Source organism: Nelumbo lutea, chromosome 5 (assembly GCF_056320005.1).
Source record: "Nelumbo lutea isolate HS-2025 chromosome 5, American lotus-T2T, whole genome shotgun sequence".
Classification (NCBI taxonomy): Eukaryota; Viridiplantae; Streptophyta; class Magnoliopsida; order Proteales; family Nelumbonaceae; genus Nelumbo; species Nelumbo lutea.
This window is the reverse complement of record NC_142688.1, coordinates 14,161,234-14,167,288: the sequence shown is the minus strand read 5'-3', so window position 1 is coordinate 14,167,288 and position 6,055 is coordinate 14,161,234. Positions and strand designations below refer to the sequence as shown.

Below are 6,055 nucleotides of genomic sequence, written 5' to 3'. Positions count from 1 at the left end.
ATAAAATGGGATGTTGAAAATAAACCAGCCCTGTCCCATAAATTTAGCCTTTGTCAAGTACCCTTATACCTGACAAAGGCTAAATTAACAAAGTTTCAATCATTGTTTTTGAATCGTTGTTGATCTGAACGGTCGGACCATTCGATTCTAGAATTATTCAGGCAATTGGTTCTGCTTTATCCTAAACCTGGTCTCTAGCCAAAATCATCGAATCGGTCATTGATCTAGGTGGTCGAATCGTTAACTCGTTCAATGGTTTTTGGCTATTTGTTAAATTTTTTAATTTTTATTGTCATAATGGACTATCCATTTGAATCGGATAATCGAACCATCGACCCGGAAACTGGTGGTCAAAACGATTTCATTTCCGAGTTGTTTTTTAAAACTATGGTTTCAATGCTACTATGTTAATGGGTTTGGCTAAACCTAAACCTGATTAAGTATGATTCTCAAGAGTCAAGACTGGTTTACCACCTAACCTAGGGGCCGTTTGACAAGCCTTTTTTGAAAGATCTTTTGGAAGCTCTGACATCAAAAGACGATGTGAGCTTTTGCATCAGCATGGAGACCATTTGGTTAAGACGCGTCTGTTCACATGTCTTTCTGCACGAAGACAATTTAAAAAAAAAAAAAAAGGCAAAAAGCTCCATTTAAAATTTCCTAAAATTTCAAGGTTGCGACTTTCGATGACTAGATCTTTTCCCACCAAACGAATGCAGACTGCCGATCTTTTAAAAAATTGACAACCTACGCAAAATGACATGTCAAATGGGCCCTAATTATCCGCGGACATCCCTAGTTTTACACAGCTCATGCTCTTATTTAGGTAGCATTTGAAGATTTAAAATCAGATAATATATTTCAAGTCTTATTTAAATTGTATTGGGGTGAGATTATATATTTGAACAATTTGCTTCAGAAGCCTGGCCAGACTATCATTTAAGGCTTTAAGAAGGTCAAAGGAGTAACCAACTAACCATGAGTGACCATTGAATCAGACCTAATTAACCAAACGGCACCAGAAAGAAAGAATGATAACCACTTATCACATTAATCTTAAATACCATCTAGCTTTATTAAGATACCCCAGAAGGACAGACGGAGAGATTTAAACCTTAAAAGTAATGAATTTCAGCTTCACTACACAGATGATATTTGCAATAAACACTATATATGCGTGACATCAAGCTCTCCCCATTACAATGAAAAATGAAAATATCCCACGACTGTGTAGTGAATTTGAGAATATATATATATATACTTGCGCTTAATTGGTGAGGTGACGATGATCAAATGTATGTACGACAATTGGACTTCTCACACTATGAATTCCGTCAGACCAAACCAATGATCTAAGCGCTGTAGAGTTTAATGATAGCGCACTTCCGCTGACAGTCACAACAAAAGACTTCTTTTCGTTCAATGCCTTAAACGACAGAACACTGGGTTTAACGCTGATTTTCATAGTAGAATCTGAAGTTACTTTTGCCGTGTATGTGGAGTTTGGGAAGCCAACGTTGGTAACAGTCCGCGTAAAGTTACTGTTGAATGCCTTGAATCCATCAAATATAAAGTCCCATTGAAGGGTGATTGAGATCCTTAGCTGAGCCTTTACCATTCACCTGCTTTGGGCAACTGCTGCTGTTGTCACTTGATATAAGCCTAACCCTCCTCGAGTCATAGCCTATATTGCAGAGCATTTGTATGTAGTCACCTTTTTGGGCATCATAAACCAACCCAGGGTTTCTTGCTTTCACTGGATCTATATGGCCAGCACCATAAGAAAATTCAGCGCCTTCATTCTGAGAAGCACTCATGGGCCGAGCTATACACATACAAATAAGGAAATTTTATTTGTGTTTATGTGTTAGATTAATTAATCCAGTTTCACATGATAAATGAATCTCAAGATGAAGTTAATTATGAAGACTTATTAAAAGCTATATATGTTTGCTTATCGAACTACTCTAACTTAGAGAGAAAATGGCTACCAGTAGTCATAAGAGCAGATTTAATGGCAGCCGGCGACCAGTCAGGGTGGAAACTTTTGACATAAGCAGCTGAACCAGTAACGTGTGGGCAAGACATGGAGGTCCCAGACAATATGCTATACTTCACTGATCTTTTTATCTGCATCACTGTCAGATATTGAAGCAATAGGCGAAAATGCTGCCAAAATATCTACTCCTGGGGCAGTTACATCCGGCTGCAATATATATTTTCCCAAAACATTCTCATATGTAGGAGAAATTAATAAAACTGAAGATAGAGAATGGGCAATTGAGAGGAGAAGCAAACAATTAAATAAAGATGAACCTTCATAATATCTGGGGTGATTAAATTTGGCCCGCGAGATGAAAATGCAACTACCATGGGAGACTTGAATCATGAATTTCTTCGCTTCTCAAAATATTTGCCTGAGGATCTCTGAGGATATATAACATAAAAAAGTTATATATATACAATCCCAAAGATGAAAGCTAATACAATGGTTTTAGTTTTGATTAAATTCCATTAACTGCATTCAATTTTGTGAAGTTAGATGGATTTTGTTCTGAAAGGGTTTCCAATGAAATTTCTTACATTAAAAATAACAAAATAAAAGATAAAATACATCAGCGCACCTATTTAAACACATTAATTAGGAAATTCTAATAGATCAGAGATTTTTACAGTAGATAATATAGTAAATAATTTGTTCCAAATTTCAGCCAAAAAAAAAAAAAAAAACAGAACAGATCAATGGAGGGCTTACCTTGTGGAATTCAAGTAAAGCTTGAGCCTCTCCCCATTCTCAGGGGTTAACAGTACTGCAGGAAGAGGATAAATTAAACAAAAAAATCATTTAATTCGTTATCTATCATGATTGTCCCAAAAGCACCCACTCGCATAGGTTCCTCTCCTATTGAGATCTGATCACATACCACAATCTTCCCCTTTACCAAATCACCATCTAAACAATCAGAAGCGCAAATCCTGAAATGAAGCACAAAAAAAAAAAAAAGAAAAAAAAAAACCTTAGTGCCAAGTACTCTCTCTCTCTCTCTCTCTGAAAGAGCTTGAAATTAATTCTATCAATTAATCTACAGATGAAACATACTGAACACTATCAGGATCACATTTCATTGAAGCACTTCTTCCATATACAAGATCAACTTTTTTTTTTCTTGCACCAAATGAATTAGCAGATTTACCCTGTACCCATTAAAGAAGATAGACCAAATGTAAGTTTGGAATTTTGAAATAACTGAAGATTAATAGTAATAATAATAATAAAAAAAGCGGTTGATATGCTAACCACAAGTTTTGTACCATCCCCTAAAACAACTTTGTCAATAATTTGACAGTCTATACTACTGGCTGCTACAGAAAACATCCATGGTGCAACACTTGAAACTGAGGCTGCAAACAGCCCACTATGCCCAGCAGAATTCGAGGTTAAGATGCCTTTCGCCATGGCATGAAATGAACCAATAGCAATGGAGTCCATAGAGAAATCAAATGCTTGATCTCCCCCTACTGGAATTGAGATTATATCTACGCCAACAGCAATGGCATCATCAAAGGCAGAGAGGATATCTTCTTCACGACAACCTCCACCGTTGCAGACCTTGTAAACAGCAATTCTAGCTGATGGAACTCCCCCCCTTGCATTTCCTCGAGCCAATCCATAAACGCTCACATTCACCACTCTGTTCCCTGCTGCTATTGAAGCAGTGTGTGTGCCATGTCCTTCCTTGTCCCTTGCAGTTCCATTACTCAAACTGATAACTCGAGCACCAATGAGCTTACTGCAATAGTTACAATCCAGATATTGTTGAGAGAGAGTCTCATAGTTAATTAGATCATTACACAACTTACAACTTTGAATGCAAGATATGTTTTCATCATCTCGAGATATATTATAAATTGACAGAGAATTCAATTAACCCCCATACTAATAATACAACAAATATCATCATGCATTATTACAAGAAAGAAGATGGAGACACGGAGTGAAGAAAATTACTTTTTGCAGGTGAAATTGCTGCCACCGTTACAAATACCCTTCCATTTCTTGGGAGGAGGGCCGAATCCTTCATCACTGAAACTTTCAGACTCGGGCCAGATTCCACCGTCGAGGACACCAACTATCACATCACTCTCAGCATTGGGTTGTCTTTTGGTCTTTGCAGTTAAACCCATGAAATTCCAGGATCTGGTTGTATGAAGCTGGAGGGTTCTACTTGGAAACACCGATACCACGCCATCCATGCCTACATATACAACAATGAGAAAAAAGACATAATTTAGATCGATGAGATATCGATTATATATATATAGATATATTTTTGCATTATTACTAACTCTCGAGTTTTTGTCTCTCGCGCTCATTTAGCTTGGTTGTAAACCCATTAAAACTTCTCTTATAGCTGCGTACAAGGGACCCAATTGCCAAGCTTCAAAGAACAAAGAAATAGTACTCCACTGATCAGAATCACCAGCAACGTTAACGTAACACAACAATTACCAGAGCCACATGCATAAATTAATTTGATGAATAATAATAATACATAGCTGCCACTGGATGTATTATTTATATATAATACAGACCTTCCCTCAACAACTTGCCGTAGAATGCTAAGATGCTGAGATGAAGTTAAATATCCATCATCCTGATCAGTATTAAGGGCGCCTATGTACACGATGTGAACCTGCAGCCAGCATTGTCATCATCATCATCAGCATCATCACCATATAAAATACAGCTGCCACAGTATTATATACATATATTGAATGGTTAGACCAAGATCTATAGCTGCTATGAGAATCGAATACTTGGTCAAAGTGGCTCAGATATCATCTCAAAGAACCACTCAACCTAAAAGCTTAAAGTATTAAGTGAGGTCCTTGAATAATTTTTATTCTTTAAAACATGTCAAGTCAAGCATGAACGAAGATGACTTGCCTTTCTATCTTCCTCAGCTGTAGCACCACATGGAATGCTAATGATGGCCATGAAAACTACTAAAATGTGAGAAAACAAAAGAGACCCCAAGGTAGCCATTCTTGGATGCTGCTGATCGATCACTGAAGATGATCAAGAGGCCTAATTTTATATGGCTGGGGAGATGCCAAATCGAGAAACTACTCAATAATATTTACTATTCTATCTAAGCATTAAGCACTTATAGAAATACAACTAATCTATCACTACTCAATAATACATTTACGAGAAGGTCATTTGGATTTTGATTTCATTCCACACTCCACGGAAATGAACCCAAAAATGTTGAAATATCAATAATTAAACCCGAAAGATGATCCAGTCGGCGCGATTCAGTTTAGACCATGGTTTTTAAAATCGACCAAACAGGTCAGGGGTCCAATTATCGAGTCAAAAATAAATAAAAAATAAAAACCAGTCAAAACCATTCAAATGGTTAATCGCCTGGGTCAGTGATTTATTGATCAAAATCAAACAGTTTTTATAAAAAATCTGGTTTTAGGGAAAAATGGGGGTTCCCAGTTTTCCGGTCCGACCATCTGGTCCGGTCCGGTTTTGAGAACCATGGTTTAGACTTTAAAATGATGCATTCGTTAATGGGTAAGCATTTTAATTAATTAAGGAAAAGCATCAAACGGGGGGGCTTGTTGCGGGTTTAGACATGTGAGATATATTACTTGGAAATATGTTTCAGACTATAACGCTACCTGACTTATTGCGGATCCCGCTAACCATTCTCTCATTTTCTTTCAGGTTTCAAATCTCAAGCCTCTTGTTTAATTGTTTAAAAATCTCTTCTTTTCCTCTCCTTTTCTTACAATAATCAACATTCACGCCCTTTTAAGGTTGTGTTTTGTTTGAAAGAAATGATAGGAAAAGATAAGGGAACCTGATTTATTTCTTTAATTTATTATAAAAAACATTTTTTAATTATTACAAATCCATTAAAGGAATATTACTGGAATGTTTAGCAATTAAATAAATACATTATTTAATGGCTTATAATTATATAATTAATAATATATATATATACATACATAAAACTACTATATTAGTATTATATCACAT

General features: G+C 36.3%; 1 pseudogene; it reads right to left on the bottom strand.

The window, feature by feature from the left end:
• Nucleotides 1-1,267: 1,267 nt before the first annotated feature.
• On the bottom strand, nucleotides 1,268-5,047 carry LOC148850488 (subtilisin-like protease SBT4.4; annotated as a pseudogene).
• Between the last annotated feature and the right edge of the window lie 1,008 nt (nucleotides 5,048-6,055).